Source organism: Bubalus bubalis, chromosome 2 (genome assembly GCF_019923935.1).
Source record: "Bubalus bubalis isolate 160015118507 breed Murrah chromosome 2, NDDB_SH_1, whole genome shotgun sequence".
Classification (NCBI taxonomy): domain Eukaryota; kingdom Metazoa; phylum Chordata; class Mammalia; order Artiodactyla; family Bovidae; genus Bubalus; species Bubalus bubalis.
This window is the reverse complement of record NC_059158.1, coordinates 149,562,020-149,583,075: the sequence shown is the minus strand read 5'-3', so window position 1 is coordinate 149,583,075 and position 21,056 is coordinate 149,562,020. Positions and strand designations below refer to the sequence as shown.

The 21,056-nt window shown below is 37.5% G+C and overlaps 1 protein-coding gene across 39 annotated transcripts in view; it reads right to left on the bottom strand.

Annotated features, from left to right (window-relative positions):
• Window positions 1–21,056, bottom strand: part of MAP2 (microtubule associated protein 2) — a 301,176-nt gene that overhangs the window by 217,618 nt on the left and 62,502 nt on the right. For all 39 annotated transcript variants that reach the window (XM_025278148.3, XM_025278150.3, XM_025278147.3 and 36 more), the window contains one exon: window positions 4,739–4,788. The gene's annotated coding sequence lies outside the window, so the exon portion shown is untranslated. The remainder of the gene's footprint in view (window positions 1–4,738; window positions 4,789–21,056) is intronic.

The following is a 21,056-nucleotide window of genomic DNA, read 5'->3' as shown; positions in this document are numbered from 1 at the left end:
TTGATTGTGTGGATCACAATAAACTGTGGAAAATTCTGAAAGAGATGGGAATACCAGACCACCTAACCTGCCTCTTGAGAAACCTGTATGCAGGTCAGGAAGCAACAGTTAGAACTGAATATGGAACGACTGACTGGTTCCAAATAGGAAAAAGAGATGGGAATACCAGAACACCTGATCCGCCTCTTGAGAAATTTGTATGCAGGTCAGGAAGCAACAGTTAGAACTGGACATGGAACAACAGACTGGTTCCAAATCGGAAAAGGAGTACGTCAAGGCTGTATATTGTCATCCTGCTTATTTAACTTATATGCAGAGTACATCATGAGAAACGCTGGACTGGAAGAAACACAAGCTGGAATCAAGATTGCCGGGAGAAATATCAATAACCTCAGATATGCAGATGACACCACCCTTATGGCAGAAAGTGAAGAGGAGCTAAAAAGCCTCTTGATGAAAGTGAAAGTAGAGAGTGAAAAAGTTGGCTTAAAGCTCAACATTCAGAAAACGAAGATCATGGCATCCAGTCCCATCACTTCATGGGAAATAGATGGGGAAACAGTGGAAACAGTGTCAGACTTTATTTTTCTGGGCTCCGAAATCACTGTAGATGGTGACTGCAGCCATGAAATTAAAAGATGCTTACTCCTTGGAAGGAAAGTTACAACCAACCTAGATAGCATATTGAAAAGCAGAGACATTCCTGTGCCAACAAAGGTCCGTCTAGTCAAGGCTATGGTTTTTCCTGTGGTCATGTATGGATGTGAGAGTTGGACTGTGAAGAAGGCTGAGTGCCAGAGAATTGATGCTTTTGAACTGTGGTGTTGGAGAAGACTCTTGAGAGTCCCTTGGACTGCAAGGAGATCCAACCAGTCCATTCTGAAGGAGATGAGCCCTGGGATTTCTTTGGAAGGAATGATGCTAAAGCTGAAACTCCAGGACTTTGGCCACCTCACACGAAGAGTTGACTCATTGGAAAAGACTCTGATGCTGGGAGGGATTGGGGGCAGGAGGAGAAGGGGACAACGGAGGATGAGATGGCTGGATGGCATCACTGACTTGATGGACGTGAGTCTCAGTGAACTCTGGGAGTTGGTGATGGACAGGGAGGCCTGGCGTGCTGCGATTCGTGGGGTTGCAAAGAGTCGGACATGACTGAGCGACTGATCTGATCTGATCAAGGCTGTATATTGTCACCCTGCTTATTTAATTTATATGCAGAGTACATCATGAGAAATGCTGGGCTGGAAGAAGCACATGCTGGAATCAAGCTTGCCGGGAGAAATATCAATAACCTCAGATATGCAGATGACACAACCCTTATAGCAGAAAGTGAAGAACTAAAGAGCCTCTTGATGAAAGTGAAAGAGGAGAGTGAAAAAGTGGGCTGAAAGCTCAACATTCATAAAACTAAGATCATGGCATCTGGTCCCATCATTTCATGGCAGATAGATGGGGAAACAGTGGAAACAGTGGCTGACTTTATTTTTGGGGGCTCCAAAATCACTGCAGATGGTGATTGCAGCCATGAAATTAAGATGCTTACTCCTTGGAAGGAAAGTTATGACCAACCTAGACAGCATATTAAAAAGTAGAGATATTACTCTGCCAACAAAGGTCCGTCTAGTCAAGGCTATGGTTTTTCCTGTGGTCATATATGGATGTGAGAGTTGGACTATAAAGAAAGCTGAGCACCAAAGAATTGATGGTTTTGAACTGTGGTGTTGGAGAAGACTCTTGAGAGTCCCTTGGACTGCAAGGAGATCCAACCAGTCCATCCTAAAGGAAGTCAGTCCTGAAATTCATTGGAAAGACTGATGTTGAAGCTGAAACTCCAATACTTTGGCCACCTGATGTGAAGAGCTGACTCATTGGAAAAGACTCTGATGCTGGGAGGGATTGGGGGCAGGAGGAGAAGGGGACGACAGAGGATGAGATGGTTGGATGGCATCACCGACTCAACGGACACGGGTTTGGGTGGACTCTGGGAGTTGGTGATGGACAGGGACGCCTGGCGTGCTGCATTTCATGGGGTGGCAAAGAGTTGGACACGACTGAGTGAATGCACTGAACTGAACTGATGATTAGTGACACTGAGCATCTTTTCATATACCTGGTGGACATTTGTATGTCTGTTTTGGAAAAATGTCTATCATATCCTCTTCCTAGTTTTAAATCAGAGTGTTTGTTTTTTGTTATTGATTTATCTGTGTTTCATATGTATTTTGGATATTTGCACTTTACAAGACATATGATTTGCAAACATTTTCTCCCATCCAGGAGGTTGCCTTTTCATTTTGTTCATTGTTTCCTTTATTGTGCAGAAGTTTAAGCATGGTTCTGATATTCCACTTTAAATATAGCTATCTATAACTTTGAGCTTCCCTGATAGCTCAGTTGGTAAAGAATCCACTTGCTTTTATCCAGCAATACTACTCATTTTACTCCATTAATATTATTATAGAAAAAGAAGCTTTTCTATGAGGGAAACTTCTTTTATCCTGAAGCAAAAGAACGTAGCTCTAGTTAAGAAAAGAATAGTAATTTTCATTATATATCATAGTTTGTGTTGAGAATCTGGTTGTTTCTGGTGAATTGATGTATCCTTCAGAAGCTTTGTTCCATCTAGCTGGTTTTCCAAAACATAATTTAGATAATTAATTATCAAATTTAATTTAAATATCTTTTCATTCTCAGCTGGAAAGAGAAAAAATACAATATATTCAATTGGGAAGACTTTGTAATATGAGAGCCTTAAATATGCTTCCATTTCTATGAACACTGTATATTTTAATCAATGTATTTATTTTAGAGTATGTAAGTCATCCTGACTTTTCACAGTTAGACCAAACACATTTAAATTATGCTCACACTCCCACAAAAGAAATTCTCCATACAGAAAATGAATACAGGATTAGATTTTAAAAGTTTTTGTGTATTACTCTTATAGTTATTTACTTTTCTATTTAACAAAATTTTTTTTATTTTTTTTCCTTTTACATGTCTCTTTCGGTTTTTTGTTCCTTTCTGAAGAGTAGCCAAAATGAAATGAGATTTCAAGTTGTGATGTTGACCATACCAACCACAAATAAAAATCCAAAAAGAAGAGACCAAAATACAATTTACTTTTAATTAAAATTTAAAAACAACACTTCATATTCAACCTTGTGCATTGAAAATATTCCTGATTAAAAGATTTCTACTTTGCAAAAATCTCATTCTAGCTGTTATTTTTTACTGGCAAATGAGTAGAAGCTAGCAGGGAAAGAAGAGTAGCAAAAAGTCTTACAAGCATTCCATGTTTAAACATGCGCAAGTTCACACAGAACATGCTCAGGAGTAAATATGAAAGAAACCAGCCTAAATGTCCTCAATAAGTTCAACTCCAAATTATATGAACACAAAATGAAACAAATGCAGGTTACAAATTTAACTCTCACTTTTATGCACATGTCCCTTTTTCTCCTTATTTAGTTGCCAATTATCAGTAGGCATGATTCCAACATATCTTATTTGCTACAGTCTATCCTGATTTCAAGGATAAGAAAGCACAATTTGTACATGAAAAGGAAAAATAATAATTGTGTGTGTGTGTGTGTGTGTGTGTGTAGACACACGTGCACATGCATGTGAGACAGATGTGTTGGGAGTGGAAGAATGAGGTCAAAATGAGGCCAGAAAAGGTAACATATTTACTGTGTGCCTGCTATGTGTTGCCCCTGCGTGCTAAGTTGCTTCAGTCGTGCCCAACTCTGTGAGACCCTATGGACTGTAGCCCATCAGGCTCCTCTGTCCCTGGGATTCTCTAGGAAAAAATACTGGAGTGGAATGCCATGCCTTCCTCCAGGGGATCTTCCCAACCCAGGGACTGAACCCGAGTCTCTTATGTCTCCTGAGTTGGCAGGAGGGTTCTTTACCACTAGAGCCATCCAGACACTGCAATTTGAAGGCTAAATACCTGATTAATATAAGCACAAAGGAAAAGTCAATGTTTTTCTGTTAAATTATTAACCAAAAACCTATACAAAAAGTTTAGCAGCATCTGGCATTTTGCTCTTTTATTAGCAACAAAAGCAGTTATTTTATTCAGAGTTTAGTTTTTTTTTAAACTATGAATACATGTTCTAGAGAAGAAAGGAGGAGGGAATAAATGAAATTCTAAGCCTATTTATGTCAGTGTCCTCTAAGGCTCTGTTATTATTCTAAACTCCATTAAGCTAGTTTTGAGTCTCCCCTAAAACCAATTAACAAGGAAACAGAGCAAAAGAATGGCATCTTAAAACTCCGCTAATTAACTGAAATATGCAATTAATGAGCAATTTTTCAGCTCTACCATACTTAGGAAATGTGGCTACCCAACTGTGGGCTTCAAAAGTATTTCCCTGCAAACTCAGAAAGCTGACCATTCTTTAAAACACTAGCCACGTTGCAAAGAAATCATACTTTTGATATGTTTATTAAATGAATGACTTAAATTTGAATCTTTTTCTTTAATCAAAATTCTGCAAGTAAGGCAGGTAAAAGAAATAAAACTTGATACCCAAAGAAATACTAACAAAGAAAACAAACACTGTTCAGGAAACCATGTCTGCAAACCTGAAATGTATCCAGTTCTCACCAAGTTACAAATTTCTTACCACAACCTGCAAAAGTATTCTGACCCAACTCTACAAAGGCTCATCAAGCCTCTATTTTATTTCAGTTTATTCAGAATTTAATATATAAACACATCACCAACCTTAATTCCAGCTAGCAGTCACAAGACAGGTTGGATCAGATCAATAAAATCTGAAAGATAAACAGAATAACATACCATAAATTAAATCAATTGAAAGATTTAGTCTTTTACTTTAGTAAAAAGAGAAGATGAAGTTACTTGAATCCTCATACATAAAATTTACTGGCTGACAATACATCCACATCCATTTACAAGGGCATTACGTAGTTATGAAACTTTAAACTGATATATCTTCTAGATTTTATTTAAAAACATGTATTAGATGTGCAAATTATATCCTATTCTATTTCCAGCAGTTTCTATTAAAATAGAAATGCTTATGCTTATAATCTGAAATGTCAAGCATAAATATTTTTTAAACAAATTCTGTACTGAAAATACTACCACTTATCTTGAAAGATGTTTAACTAAAAATAATAAAACTGATGCATTCAATCCTTAATCTAACTTAACATCCACTGACAGTTTGCAGATTAAAAGTGCAGGATCAACAATCTGTTTGAGTGCTGCAGTCCATGGGATTGCAGAGTTAGACAAAACTAAGCAACTGAAAAACACGACAATCTGTTAAAAGGCAACAAAAGTCTAATAAGACGATTCCAATAGCAACCTAGCAATCTTCTCATTATTTTCTTACACCTAAATCTTGCCACCAAATCATGCTGAGAAGTGTGTTGTCAAGTGGAAGGAACGAGAAAGTAAACCAAGGACAAAAGCAAACCCAACTTTTATTCCAAAAGTCAGCCTGTATTTTGAACACTTAGTAGAAAAAATGACTTTACGATGACAGAGAGGGATTCTTGGCTTGCAGCAGGGAGCATCCTTGGATAAATCTCCAATCAAAAAAAAATAATCGTTAGGTTCTAGTAGTGTGTTTGTGATAGGTTAGAAGTTCGAATATGTTCCACGTGGTATTGTTAGAAATGGTTCATTATTAGACTCAGAGGTTAAGTCCAAAAGATAATTAAACTAAAATCATGATTATTTAATGAAAAGAATAGTCTAAAGTAATATTCATATATTCAAGATAATATTTTAATTAGCTTGACTGTAGTAATCATTTCACTATGTATATGTATATCAAATCATGTTATAAACCTTTAATATATACAATTTTATTTAAAAATATAAAAGAAATACTAGTAAAAAATGATTGAAAATGAAATTCTTTTTTAAAAAACTTGTTATTTTATATTGGGGTATAGCCAATTAACAATGCTATGATAATTTTAGGTGAACAGTGAAGGAACTCAGCTTCGCTCAGTTAAATTCAGTCGCTCTGTTGTTTCCGCCTCTTTGCAACCCCACGGACTGCAGCACACCAGGCTTTCCTGTCCATCACCAACTCCTGGAGCTTGCTCAAATTAATGTCCATCAAATCAGTAATGCTGTACAACCATCACATCCTCTGTCATCCCCTTCTCCTCCTGCCTTCAATCTTTCCCACATCAGGGTCTTTTCAAATGAGTCAGCTCTATTCATCAGGTGGCCAAAGTATTGGAGCTTCAGCTTCAGCATCAGTCCTTCCAATGAATATTCAGCACTGCTTTCCTTTAGGATTGACTGGTTTGAGCTCCTTGCTGTACAACGGACTCTCAAGAGTCTTCTCCAACACCACAGTTCAAAAGTATCAATTCTTCAGCACTCAGCTTTCCATCCCATTCAATGATGCCATAGCTTTTCAAAGTTCAGTTTTTGTTTTTTTTTTTAAATTTTATTTTATTTAACTTTACAATATTGTATTGGTTTTGCCATATATCAAAATGAATCTGCCACAGGTATACATGTGTTCCCCATCCTGAACCCTCCTCCCTCCCCATACCATCCCTCTGGGTCGTCCCAGTGCACCAGCCCCAAGCATCCAGTATCGTGCATTGAACCTGGACTGGTGACTCGTTTCATATATGATACTATACATATTTCAATGCCATTCTCCCAAATCATCCCACCCTCTCCCTCTCCCTCTCCCACAGAGTCCAAAAGACTGTTCTATACATCAGTGTCTCTTTTCCTGTCTTGTATACAGGGTTATTGTTACCATCGTTCTAAATGCCATATATATGCGTTAGTATACTGTATTGGTGTTTTTCTTTCTGGCTTACTTCACTCTGTATAATAGGCTCCAGTTTCATCCACCTCATTAGAACTGATTCAAATGTATTCTTTTTAATGGCTGAGTAATACTCCATTGTGTATATGTACCACAGCTTTCTTATCCATTCATCTGTTGATGGACATCTAGGTTGCTTCCATGTCCTGGCTATTACAAACAGTGCTGCGATGAACATTGGGGTACATGTGTCTCTTTCCCTTCTGGTTTCCTCAGTGTGTATGCCCAGCAGTGGGATTGCTGGATCATAAGGCAGTTCTATTTCCAGTTTTTTAAGGAATCTCCACACTGTTCTCCATAGTGGTTGTACTAGTTTGCATTCCCACCAACAGTGTAAGAGGGTTCCCTTTTCTCCACACCCTCTCTAGCATTTATTGCTTGTAGACTTTTGGATCGAGCCATTCTGACTGGCATGAAATGGTACCTCAGAGTGGTTTTGATTTGCATTTCTTTGATAATGAGTGATGTTGAGCATCTTTTCATGTGTTTGTTAGCCATCTGTATGTCTTCTTGGGAGAAATGTCTATTTAGTTCTTTGGCCCATTTTTTGATTGGGTCATTTATTTTTCTGGAATTGAGCTGTAGGAGTTGCTTGTATATTCTCGAGATTAGTTGTTTGTCTGTTGCTTCATTTGCTATTATTTTCTCCCATTCTGAAGGCTGTCTTTTCACCTTGCTTATAGTTTCCTTTGTTGTGCAGAAGCTTTTAAGGTTAATTAGGTCCCATTTGTTTATTTTTGCTTTTATTTCCAATATTCTGGGAGGTGGGTCATAGAGGATCCTGCTGTGACGTATGTCAGAGAGTGTTTTGCCTATGTTCTCCTCTAGGAGTTTTATAGTTTCTGGTCTTACGTTGAGATCTTTAATCCATTTTGAGTTTATTTTTGTGTATGGTGTTAGAAAGTGTTCTAGTTTCATTCTTTTACAAGTGGTTGACCAGTTTTCCCAGCACCACTTGTTAAAGAGATTGTCTTTAATCCATTGTATATTCTTGCCTCCTTTGTCAAAGATAAGGTGTCCATATGTGTGTGGATTTATCTCTGGGCTTTCTATTTTGTTCCATTGATCTATATTTCTGTCTTTGTGCCAGTACCATACTGTCTTGATGACTGTGGCTTTGTAGTAGAGCCTGAAGTCAGGCAGGTTGATTCCTCCAGTTCCATTCTTCTTTCTCAAGATAGCTTTGGCTATTCAAGGTTTTTTGTACTTCCATACAAATTGTGAAATTATTTGTTCTAGTTCTGTGAAGAATACCGTTGGTAGCTTGATAGGGATTGCATTGAATCTATAAATTGCTTTGGGTAGTATACTCATTTTCACTATATTGATTCTTCCAATCCATGAACATGGTATATTTCTCCATCTATTAGTGCCCTTTTTGATTTCTTTCACCAGTGTTTTATAGTTTTTATATATATAGGTCTTTAGTTTCTTTAGGTAGATATATTCCTAAGTATTTTATTCTTTCCGTTGCAATGGTGAATGGAATTGTTTCCTTAATTTCTCTTTCTGTTTTCTCATTGTTAGTGTATAGGAATGCAAGGGATTTCTGTGTGTTGATTTTATATCCTGCAACTTTACTATAGTCATTGATTAGTTCTAGTAATTTTATGGTGGAGTCTTTAGGGTTTTCTATGCAGAGGATCATGTCATCTGCAAACAGTGAGAGTTTTACTTCTTCTTTTCCAATTTGGATTCCTTTTATTTCTTTTTCTGCTCTGATTGCTGTGGCCAAAACTTCCAAAACTATGTTGAATAGTAATGGTGAAAGTGGGCACCCTTGTCTTGTTCCTGACTTTAGAGGAAATGCTTTCAATTTTTCACCATTGAGGATAATGTTTGCTGTGGGTTTGTCATATATAGCTTTGATTATGTTGAGGTATGTTCCTTCTATTCCTGCTTTCTGGAGAGTTTTTATCATAAATGGATGTTGAATTTTGTCAAAGGCTTTCTCTGCATCTATTGAGATAATCATATGGTTTTTATTTTTCAATTTGTTAATGTGGTGTATTACATTGATCGATTTGCAGATATTGAAGAATCCTTGCATCCCTGGGATAAAGCCCACTTGGTCATGGTGTATGATCTTTTAAATTTGTTGTTGTATTCTGATTGCTAGAATTTTGTTAAGGATTTTTGCATCTATGTTCATCAGTGATATTGGCCTGTGGTTTTCTTTTTTTGTGGCATCTTTGTCAGGTTTTGGTATTAGGGTGATGGTGGCCTCATAGAATGAGTTTGGAAGTTTACCATCCTCTGCAATTTTCTGGAAGAGTTTGAGTAGGATAGGTGTTAGCTCTTCTCTAAATTTTTGGTAGAATTCAGCTGTGAAGCCGTCTGGACCTGGGCTTTTGTTTGCTGGAAGATTTTTGATTACAGTTTCAATTTCCGTGCTTGTGATGGGTCTGTTAAGATTTACTATTTCTTCCTGGTCGAGTTTTGGAAAGTTGTACTTTTCTAAGAATTTGTCCATTTCTTCCACGTTGTCCATTTTATTGGCATATAATTGCTGATAGTAGTCTCTTATGATCCTTTGTATTTCTGTGTTGTCTGTTGTGATCTCTCCATTTTCATTTCTAATTTTATTGATTTGATTTTTCTCCCTTTGTTTCTTGATGAGTCTGGCTAATGGTTTGTCAATTTTATTTATCCTTTCAAAGAACCAGCTTTTGGCTTTATTGATTTTTGCTATGGTCTCTTTTGTTCCTTTTGCATTTATTTCTGCCCTAATTTTTAAGATTTCTTTCTTTCTACTAACCCTGGGGTTCTGCATTTCCATATGGAGGCTGAACAACACGCTGCTGAATAACCAACAAATCACAGAAGAAATCAAAAAAGAAATCAAAATTTGCATAGAAACGAATGAAAATGAAAACAAAACAACCCAAAACCTGTGGGACACTGTAAAAGCAGTCCTAAGGGGAAAGTTCATAGCAATACAGGCATACCTCAAGAAACAAGAAAAAAGTCAAATAAATAATCTAACTCTACACCCAAAGTTCAGTTTTTGACAGTGTTTGTGGTATAAAGGCAAATACTAACATTGCATTAAAACCAATGTGGAGTAAGAAATGAGGATGAGTGTCCAATCTGGCTCTTAGGTTTGAAGGCTGGTCAGTACCCAACAAGCACACATATCCCATTATTAAGTAACTGTGAGTTTCTAAGTAGAAAATACAAAGGTTTTTATTTTTTCTTTCAATTTATATGCATTATTTTTTCAAAAGGTGACTAAGTTAATACCTAAATACTTTTTATGCTAATTAAACAAAACTGTGAGGTATTTCTTTCAGCCTAGGGGTGCCATGAAAAAATTACCAACACACTCAGAATGTCATAAACTGAGAAAGTCTGGGACACTCTCTGTTAAGCATAGTACTTTGTTTTGTTTCAATTTTGTTCCACAAATTTAAAGAAAAGAAAAATCAGGAGAGATTTTATTTTATTTTATTTTATTTTTAAGAAAAAAACTAGTAAAGAGAGAGACATAAAAGGAGAGGGAGAAATTATTTTCTTAAAATCAGAGAAAATATACTAGGAGACTGGGAAGGACAGTGGTTCAACACACTGCACATATATGACTGTGTGTCCATGTACACGTACGTGTGCATGTTCATGTGCACTTCTGGGCATGCAAGAGGTAGCTAAAATAGTACACAGGAACACCAGGGGCTGAAAGACAAAGAACCAGGAGTGGCCTACTATACATGTATACGTGTTAACCACAGTGACCATATGTCACTACTCCCTAAGAAAAAGTGGTTCCCCTAGTTGCTTGGAGTCAAGGAAAGACTGCATAGAACCACATGTTAATTTATATGCAGTTTTAAGTCTCAACTTACCATTTGATCACAACTGCTACTTGCTAAGAGTTTTTGGCATACTAAATTGATATCCTGATATCTTTAGACTCAAATAGACTGGATTTTATCTGTTCTGCATAAACTTTCAAATATATGTGTGCATGCTCAGTCACTCAGTCATGCCTGACTCTTTGTGACCCTTTGGACTGTAGCCCACCAGGCTCCTCTGTCTAAAGGATTCTCCAGACAAGAATACTGGAGTGGGTTGTCATTTCCTCCTCCAGAAAATCTTCCCAACCCAGGGACTAAGCCTTCATCTCCTGTGTCTCCCATATCGCAGGTAGATTCTTTACCAACAGAGTATATAGTCAAATATATACTGTCAAAAGTGAAAGTCACTCAGTCGTGTCCGACTCTTTGTGACCCCATGGACTATATAGTCCATGGAATTCTCCAGGCCAGAATACTGAAGTGGGTAGCCATTCCCTTTTCCAGGGGATCTTCCCAACCCAGGGATAGATCCCAGGTCTCCTGCATTGCAGGCAGATTCTTTACCAGCTGAGCCACCAGGGAAGCCCATCCTGTCAAAGTAAAAACTAAATGAGACTTGTAGAATTTTTCAAAAGTCAGGCTTTATAATTCACAAAACTGGCTGCTTTATATGATCCATAATGGCCACCTGATGGAAAGAGCTGACTCACTGGAAAAGACCCTGATGCCAGGAAAGATTGAAGGCAGGAGGAGAAGGAGATGACAAAGACAAGATGGCTGAATGGCGTCACTGACTCAATGGACATGAGTTTGAGCAAGGTCCAGGAGTTGGTGATGGCCAGGGAAGCCAGGCGTGCTGCAGTCTACGGGGTCACAAAGAGTCAGTCTCGATTGAGTAACTGAACAACAACAAATGTGACTAGGAGGATACTCTGACCTACCCCCATCACTGTCCCATTAACCCATCCCCATCTCCCAAAATTTTTATTTTCTTTTCAGTGTAGCATATGTGACATACAAACTCTGTTCAAGATATCAGTACTATTTCTATTATGTGAACTTTGTATTTGAACCCACTGGCTTAGCACACAGAAGAATATCAATAAGTGATTGTTAAATGAATGAAGGTGCTTAGTGTTGTACTTTTCTGATGCCGCTGTCAAATGTAAAGAAATGGTTGAAAATTCCCCTTTTAGCAGAGATAAGGAAAAAAATCCCATCCTTGACCTACCTGATTTGCATTGAAAATGTGTAATATAAAAGTTCTGAGGGAGCAGAGGTGTTCATTTTTGACCTGGTGAACTCAAACTGTCTAGGGAATTTTGTTTGCTTGTTTGCTTTTCTTATCTTAAGGGCAGCACATCCATTTGCAGTGCCTGGAGCAGCTGCTTTGTAAAAAATTCTCTGAACCTTTTATTTCCCCACTCAACCCAGTTACCGAGCAAATAGGCACAGAATAGTGAAGATTTATGTTGCCCCAAGGCTCAATCCTCACTGTGAACATCTGCCATTTCACACACAGAGGTCAAGACTTTTTGTGTAGTATTTTGCTAAACAATGCCCTCAGCATAACTCAAATGAAATTCTTTTCAATAGGATTCAGCATCTGCTTTTAGGCCGCTTAACTTATCAGCATATTGAAAGCACCACTTCTTCATCCTCTGAGTCTCTTTCTCCACAACAAAAAGTCAGAGATCATGTCAGAAAATAATCTTGAGAATTAATTGCTAAATCTTTCTTTCCCCTCTTTATCCAATGAGAAATAATCTTACATCGATCTATTATACATCATTTTGTGATGGTCAGGTTGAATTATAAACTCAATATCAGGCAGTAGTATTTCTGTTTACATCTCACAAAGAATAAAAATTGAAAATAATAGACATATTTTTGCTATTAGATTACGAAGGTCAACTCTCAATTGAAAAATCTTTCACATTTTCTGTACTTCTCCCTTCTTAAAGTTACACAAGAGTCTCAATGAAAAGAAACTATAACTGCCAGAGTCATAGAAAAATTACTGCTTGAGCTTCACTGAACATACAAATGTAAGGAATACTACAGTATGCAAATTAAAATTAAAAATCGATTCTATTTTTAAAAATATATTTAAGTGCTTATTATTTAATAATAAATACAATCCTTATATTTTAAAATACAGAACAGTTTAAAAAATAGTATTGTTTACTATTTCAAAGATCAAAAGCTCTTTGCCATCTAAAAGCTTAGTTAGAATCTAGTGGGATAGAGGTAGTTATGAAAAATCAAAAGACAAAAGGCAATGATACAAAGCAGAATATACCTTTGTCACTAAGAAATATCAACAAAGAGCTATGGGACACTGGAGAACAAAGGAGGGGAAAAATGAAATCCTATTATATAAGGATAAGGATTCAGAGGTGCATTTGAGTTGAGCCTTGAAGGAAGCAAAGGATTGTGATAGGTGGAGACAGAATGGAAATGAGACCAACTCAGACAGTAGACTCAGAGAAAGGACTTAGCAGTAAAAAGTAATGAAAAAAGCAAAGACCAAGGGGTATCTGGGGCTCCACCTAGCTGGAGTATAACACACAAGAAGAGCAACAATTGGGTGAAAGTCTAGGTTGGGTTTGTATAAGAAGAAACGATCTTGAATGACAATCTGAGGAGAATAGAGAATTAAATATATTTAATTTTGCCCACTTGGAGAAGGAAATGGTAACCCACTCCAGTATTCCTGCCTGGAGAATTCGGCAGGCTACAGTCCATGGGGTCACAAAGAGATGGACATGACTGAGTGACTATCACTCAGTCACTCAATTTTTTCCACTAAAGTGAACCACTGAAGGTTTTCTCTTCAAGAATGATATGACTAAAATATTTAAGTGACATCACTGTGTAGACTAGATCAGAGATGAGGAGATATTAAAGAGTAAACCATTTAGGTATCTCCTTCAGAAGTCCAAGTGGTGGGTAATGAAGCGTCAGTTTGCGTAGAGACAGTGTTGATGCAAAGAAGGAAGAAGGCTCCAACTACTGCAGACACAAGCATCTTAGACTGCTCAGGCTATATAACAAAATACCATATGCTGAGTGACTTAAACAATAGAAATATATTTCTCAAAACTCTGGAGGCTGAAGTCTAAGATCAAGACGCCAGTTCAACCAGATTTTGGTAAAAGGCTTATAGATAAGCTACCCTCTCATTCTCTTCTCTCATAGTCACTGTCATATTAGGGAGCCACCTCTGTGACCTTATTTAACATTAACAGACAAGAATACTGGAGTGAGTTCCCACTGCCTCCTCCAGCAGACCACATTTTGTCAGCACTCTGCACTATGACCTGTCCATCTTGGGTCACCCTGCATGGCATGGGTCACAGTTTCATTGAATTATACAAGCCCCTTTGCCATGCAAGGCTGTGATCCAAGAAGGGGAATATTCTGAAACCCTTATTCCTAAAAACAGACACATTGATGGCTTAGGGCTTCAACACATGAATTTTGAGTTCAGTCCAGGGTAGTGTGTATAAGTAGTGTATAATAACCTATGGTGGACTGTGAAGAAAACTGAGCGCTGAAGAATTGATGCTTTTGAACTGTGGTGTTGGAGAAGACTCTTGAGAGTCCCTTGGACTGCAAGGAGGTCCAACCAGTCCATCCTAAAGGAGATCAGTTCTGGATGTTCATTGGAAGGACTGATGCTAAAGCTGAAACTCCAATACTTTGGCCACCTCATGTGAAGAGTTGACTCATTGGAAAAGACCCTGATGCTGGGAGGGATTGGGGGCAGGAGGAGAAGAGGACGACAGAGGATGAGATGGCTGGATGGCATCACCGACTTGATGGACATGAGTTTGAGTGAACTCCAGGAGTTGGTGATAGACAGGGAGGCCTGGCATGCTGCGATTCATGGGGTCACAGAGTCGGACACAACCGAGCTGCTGAACTGAACTGAACTGAACTGAATAACCTATGGGGCTTAGGAACTGGTTGGCTATGAAAAGGCATGTGACAAAGAAAAAGAGCCAAGAGAATTCTGAGGGTTAGAGACAAACAGACCCCCATAAAGATGTTGTCGTTCTTAGAAAGAGGGAAGGCTAAAGGCAGATCAGGCTGCTGAGCAAGAGGAGAGGGTGATAGGTTGGTTTTTTTTTTTTAACACACATTGTGAGTTTCTGCCAGGATAATCAAGGTAAGGTATGCATCAGACAACTAACTTATTCATAAAGGGTAGATTTTATGTGATATGCAAAAGAGTGAAATCTTACCTAACACTGAAAGAAAACAAAAAGGAATGAACATTGTGGAGATAATAACTGTGCTAAAATACATCAATATAGGGTCAGAAATATATGTTCCAAATTATAGAATTAAGCTGTCTAGCCAGCCCACATTATTGTATATTTAATCACACTTTTCCTTGATAGACAGGTGTAACATTAGAGCACTAACTGTATGGAAGCCCATATTGTTTACCATGAATGCCACATCCTGTCTGCCCAGGCTGTGGGCTGCTCTGGGTCAGTGACCCAGCAAATCCACATTTGTATCTCAAGCACTTAGAGTGGTGTATGGCACAAAGTCAGGGATCTATAAATGCAGAATGAGTCACTCCTGGAAAAAAGAAGCTGAGTCATGGGCACTCCAACTAATTTCACCTCTAGACTTTGTATTGTTCACATAAAATGACATTGTCGGAGGAGAAGCACTAGCTATGGTGCCTAATGGAATGTTCTGAACACATAAGCTGACATGTTCCCTGTAGCTGCTGTGACAGTGCTTGGAAGTAGAGATTAAGGGTAAAGAGGACCAGTTCCACGCTGGGATTTGTATCTACCCGTCTACTGCCACAACACAGCGGGGGAGAAAAGGTAACACAGCAAGTCAGCAACTAGAAGTATTAATAGCCACCCATTTAAGTTGAAGAAGTTTTAAATGCTCAATTATGGAGTCTGTTTTATGAAAACTACAGTACTATCTCTAATACAAAAGCAATAATAGGAGACAATCCTTGTTAAATATAATCCAGACATTGTACAAACTATGTTGCAAACATTATTAATTTAATCCTCACAAGAACAAATAAAGCGGACATTATTTCCAATAGGAAACTAGGCTTATGGCACCCCACTTCAGTACTCTTGCCTGGAAAATCCCATGGACGGAGGAGCCTGGTGGGCTGCACTCCATGGGGTCACTAAGAGTCAGACACGACTGAGCAACTTCACTTTCACTTTTCACCTTCATGCATTGGAAAAGGAAATGGCAACCCACTGCAGTATTCTTGCCTGGAGAATCCCAGGAAGGCAGGAGCCTGGTGGACTGCCGTCTATGGGGTCGCACACAGTCGGACACGACTGAAGCAACGCAGCAGCAGCAGCAGGCTTATAAAGATTAAATCCATAGTACCTATTGATTGAGCTTTCCCAGGTGGCTCAGTGGTAATGAATCCATCTGCCAATGCAGGAGACTGGGTTCGATCCCTGGGTTGGGAAGATCCCCTGGAGGAGGAAATGGCAACCCACTCCAGTATTCTTGACTGGAGAATCCCATGGACAGAGGAGCCTGGCAGACTACAGTCCATAGGGTCACAAAAGAGTCAGATACAACTTAGCAACTAAACAACAACAATACCACCTATGGATTAAGATTGCTAATTAATTAATTTTATAGAAATACCATTTATTAAGGTAAAAATGACAACTTTAGTCAGAGATAAGGTGAAATATATACATATCTGGTGTATGGCCTGTGTATATTTATATATGCTTTTTTTCACCTTTTGCTTTTAAGTTTAGACATTCATGCGAAAGTCATTCAGTCATGTCCAACTCTTTGTGACCCCATGGATTGTAGATTGCCAGGCTTCTCTGTCCATGGAATTCTCCAGGCAAGAATACTGGAGTGGGTAGCCTATCCTTTCTCCAGGGGATATTCCCAACCCAGGGATCGACCCCAGGTCTCCAGCATTGCAGGTGGATTCTTTACACTCCTGAGTCACCAGGGAAGCCCTTAGACACTCATGTGTCTGTGCAATTCCTTACAGAATTCTGGCATAATCAAATTCAGGCAGAAACAATAAAGGTAATGCTTTGAAAACTCTGTAAGAAAACAAATGACACAATTTTGAAATAGACCCCAGACTCCTGTAGTTCTAAGTATTTTTAGTGGGACAAAAATTTTGGAAGATGCAGCATTTATTAAGAAACTTTTTGTTGCATATGTACAATTGAATCTCTTTGCTGTACATGTGAAAGTAGCACAAAATTTTAAATCAATTATATTCCAATATAAAATAAAAATTAAGCTAAAATGAATTCCAAACTCAGAAAAAAAAATATAAACTTTCTGCTGACACTACCTCAAAGGTCTGCAGCAAAAGGGTCTAATATATTTTTATCCCAGATCCTTCCATTTTTTTTCTTCCTTGTTATATTTGTGTTATGGATGTTAGGCATATAAATGGTTTAAGAAGTTGATCTATTCAAGGCTCATGATGAAAAACACCAGTAAAAAGTATGGTTTATTGAGAGCCAAAATGCATCTGAATAATGCTATATTTATTTTGATAAAGAAATAGTACATGAGTGAAAATGGAATCGACAAAAGCCAGTAAGTTTATTTTCTGCAAGAAAGCCTATCTGCTAGCTCAGATCATTAGTCTTTAAAATCTAAGGTTTCCTTTGAAATGGTTTTATAGCAAAGTGAATGCACTATCAACTATTTGTTCAAAATCTTTAATGGAGCACCTTTTGATTAACACTTGGATTTACAGCTGAGATTTGAAAAGATGTGAAATACGTGTGAGCACTCATTGAGCAGGAGGTATGTACAGGAAGTCTAACATCAGGATGCTTTTTTCAAAGATTGATCCTACAATCTAGATTTTTTTTTCTAATTCAGAAAGTACACATTTTCCTAAGATTATCAAAAAGTCATTTTGTCATCTCAGTAAAACCTGAATTTCAAAGGAATGAAAAACTATAAGGCAATCCTTAAACAATGAAATAAATCTGTTCCCCAAAGCTCTAATTTCCTGAAAACCCTAGTACATCCACTAAGAAGCCAAATTGGAGCATTCCACACATTTCTGGACCCACTTCTCTGAGTCAAAAGCTTTCTCCAGGGTGAACTCTGGTATATTTAACTCCTGTAGATGTTGTTGTTATAAATAATTTCCAGCATAATTTAATAAAAGATGTCAAACCCTCAAAAAGAGGTATAAATGGATTGACTTCAGCATTATTTATTATAAAGAAAATTTTCATCAATTTTAATATTCTTGTTGCATTATATGCTATATATAAGGGACCAAAAATGAGGTCATAATTTATATATTACAATTGAAAATCCTATTTCTGGAACAAATGCAGCTACAACAAGTTAGGATTTCCTATAAGTCTAAAAACATTCATGTAAAAAACATCTGCTGTTACCACATGTAAAATGTTAAGTAGTTTTTCAGCCTCTGTCATCCCTCAACTGTCCCAATTAAGGGTTAGAGCTTCAAATTTTCTCCAACATAAAGTGGACCAAAAAGCAGTACAGTGGAATAAAAATAGCTTAAATTAACTGCACATCTTTTCCCTACTCTTCACATACAGGTGGTCCTAGACTTATAATATGTTAACCATTTATTTAAAACTATATGGAAAATATTACAAATGGTGGTTAAATTCCTAATGCAGTCTACTTAATCCTTACTCTAACTGAAGTAGTACTGCATAGCTAATTTGAATGTTTTATGGTCTGACTGTGATCCAAGACACAGCTTCATTATTTTATTGTAAGAATGTGTTCCCAAGCAAATGGAATACACTAGGGAATTAGTTATACACTCTATTAACTAATGACTTTTTAATTTTTTTAAAAAAAGTTTAATTTTGTATTTTCAACTAACCATGTTGAGATAGTTTCAAGTGAACAGCAAAGGAATACAACCATACATAGACATGTATCCATTCTCCCCCAAACTCCCCTCCCATCCAGGATAACTAATGATTTTTGAATAACTGCTTCATGGTAGGCACTTTTCCAAGGACTGGAAAATAATGATTGGCAATAAGTTATGGAAAGTTTTCTGCCCTTTTAGAGGTTGATTCCTCCAGTGAATATAAACACATAAGAGAATGATGACCTCTATGAGGAAAATAAAGCAGGGTAGGGGGTGAGTGAATGAATTGTGGTGGGAGCTTTCTCCATCCCCAGTTTCAGAAGCAAGAAAGGGATAGAAGCTGAAATGCCACTAATCACAGCAAGAAAGCTAGACCCTCACCTAATGGTTTTTCAGATGAAAATATTTCAATGGGCAGATGCCTGACCTACAACCATCCTTAAGTTGAAAAGTATAAATACAACAAATACATTTGAATTCTGAAAGTGCACAAAAAGTACAATTTGGGAAATAGTATGGGTTTTACTAATAGTGTTGGTACAACATGAAGACAAACATCTTGTATGTATAGGACATTAGTTTTTCCACATATATAGTTTTGCTTAATCCTGTATTGACCTAGATTCAGTTGACTCTGACTCATTATCAAATATGACACCTGCTTCCCAATGAAAGGTAATCTCTAGTAATGGGTTATTTTCAATTGCTAGCTTGCCAAAGTGTCAAATGTCATGCAAGAAAGTAAATAATCCAGAGACCAAAGGAAACAAATAATCTAATGTTTGATATCCTCGCATAATGAAATGCTTCCAAATAATAACATGTGCTTCATTTCCAAACTTTTAACATAATGAAAAGTTACAGAAGGTGGGATCTGTAATCCACCCATAAAGAATTGATGAACTCTTCTTGCTTGGGCCAGGGACAAAATCGTTTATAATACACCACTGATTGATAAAATTCCTCTTGGCACACACATCTTCAACCAGTTAACAGAGAGGGAAATAAGCTTTGACAGCAGTCGGGCAACACCAAAACGCTGTCCCCTGTGACTCACACGAGCGCAGCCGGCACCAGCCTCTACGGCGGGTCACCTTGTCACTTCTCAGAGCACTCAGTGCTTGATGGATCCAGTGCCACAGCAGAGTAACTGTACACACTCCTCAGAACTAGAGAAAGTCAACAGGCCCTTCCCTGTCTGTAATAAGGAACCCAATTATCAACTTGTATTGTGTGTGTGTTGGGGTTGCAGTCATGCTGCACAATTGCTATTGTGTTCCCATCTGCCAGTTTCAATGAGCTATGGAAACAGAGCCAGATTTAAATTCTTTCACACATAATTTTTTTAACTATTGCTAATCATCAACAAGGGATGTTTAAATAATTGAGGAGGCATTATTTTCTATCCAGTCCCAAATCAAGAAAGTCATGCTACTAAAGGAAGAGTAAAAACTCAAAATAAGTATGTACTGATTTGCAGTAATTCATTCCCAAGCAAACTTACTGAGAAAGATAAGATTCAGTGTAATGAGGCATCAAAGAAACTACTTTGATTTCCTGGTACTGAAATGAAAACACCGGCCACATGTCAGTAAATGCTCACTGTTGTAAGAAGGCAGCCTATGCTTCCTACCACACTCAGAGCAAGTCCGTTTACTGATTTAAGTCAATACAAATGGAAAACATAAGAGTGAAAACTTTTTTTTTCTTTTCGCAAACACAAATGAATCTTTCTTTATAATATCTTCAGATGGATTAGAGTGCCTAAGAGTCCTTACTTGTACTTTTGAGAATGAGAATGAAGCTTGAGAAGATTAAAGGAATGTCCTGAGGTCATCTAAATTGTCAGCAACATGATGAGGTCCAGCACCAAGTTTCCTGATGGGATGATAACCTGGGTAAAGCTAAAAGGAAGTGGCAGAAAACACTGCACAATCAATCTTCTGGAAGGGCTTTGAGGCCTCTATGGAAATCTCTCCCAGCTGTCACCCACCTTTCCAGGCTCCATGCATTGTATTTAATCTTCCCCATGATGAAAGGATGGTTAAAAGTAAATTGTGTGTGCTCTCTGAAGGCAAAGCACACTGATGTGACTTGAAAATTTTTCAAATGATTACTATAAAGTCTGGCATTGCCAGAAGGCAAATTGAGAGGCAAATTACGACATTTTGGCCTCAACTTTCAAAATGCATTTTTTCCTATATATAAACAGGAACCTTAACAGGTAGACTGTACCAACAAAATATAGTAATTCAAGAACAATTGTTCTTCAACAAAGGGTAAATATACCATTGAATCTTGGTACCAGTACTAGTTAAAATATCAACATTAAAACACAGTACACTTTTCAATACTAGGATTTTTTTTCTTCTTTTAGATTTATCTCACTTTTCTGTATTTGTAAGTTTTTTAATAAAAATGAACATGTGTTATGTCTAGCAACAAAAATATAAGCAAAAATATTTTAAATAGATTCTTATAAATTATTTTTTCAAAATATTTTATACAATATTTTCCTCTGTTGTTACAGTATGAAAG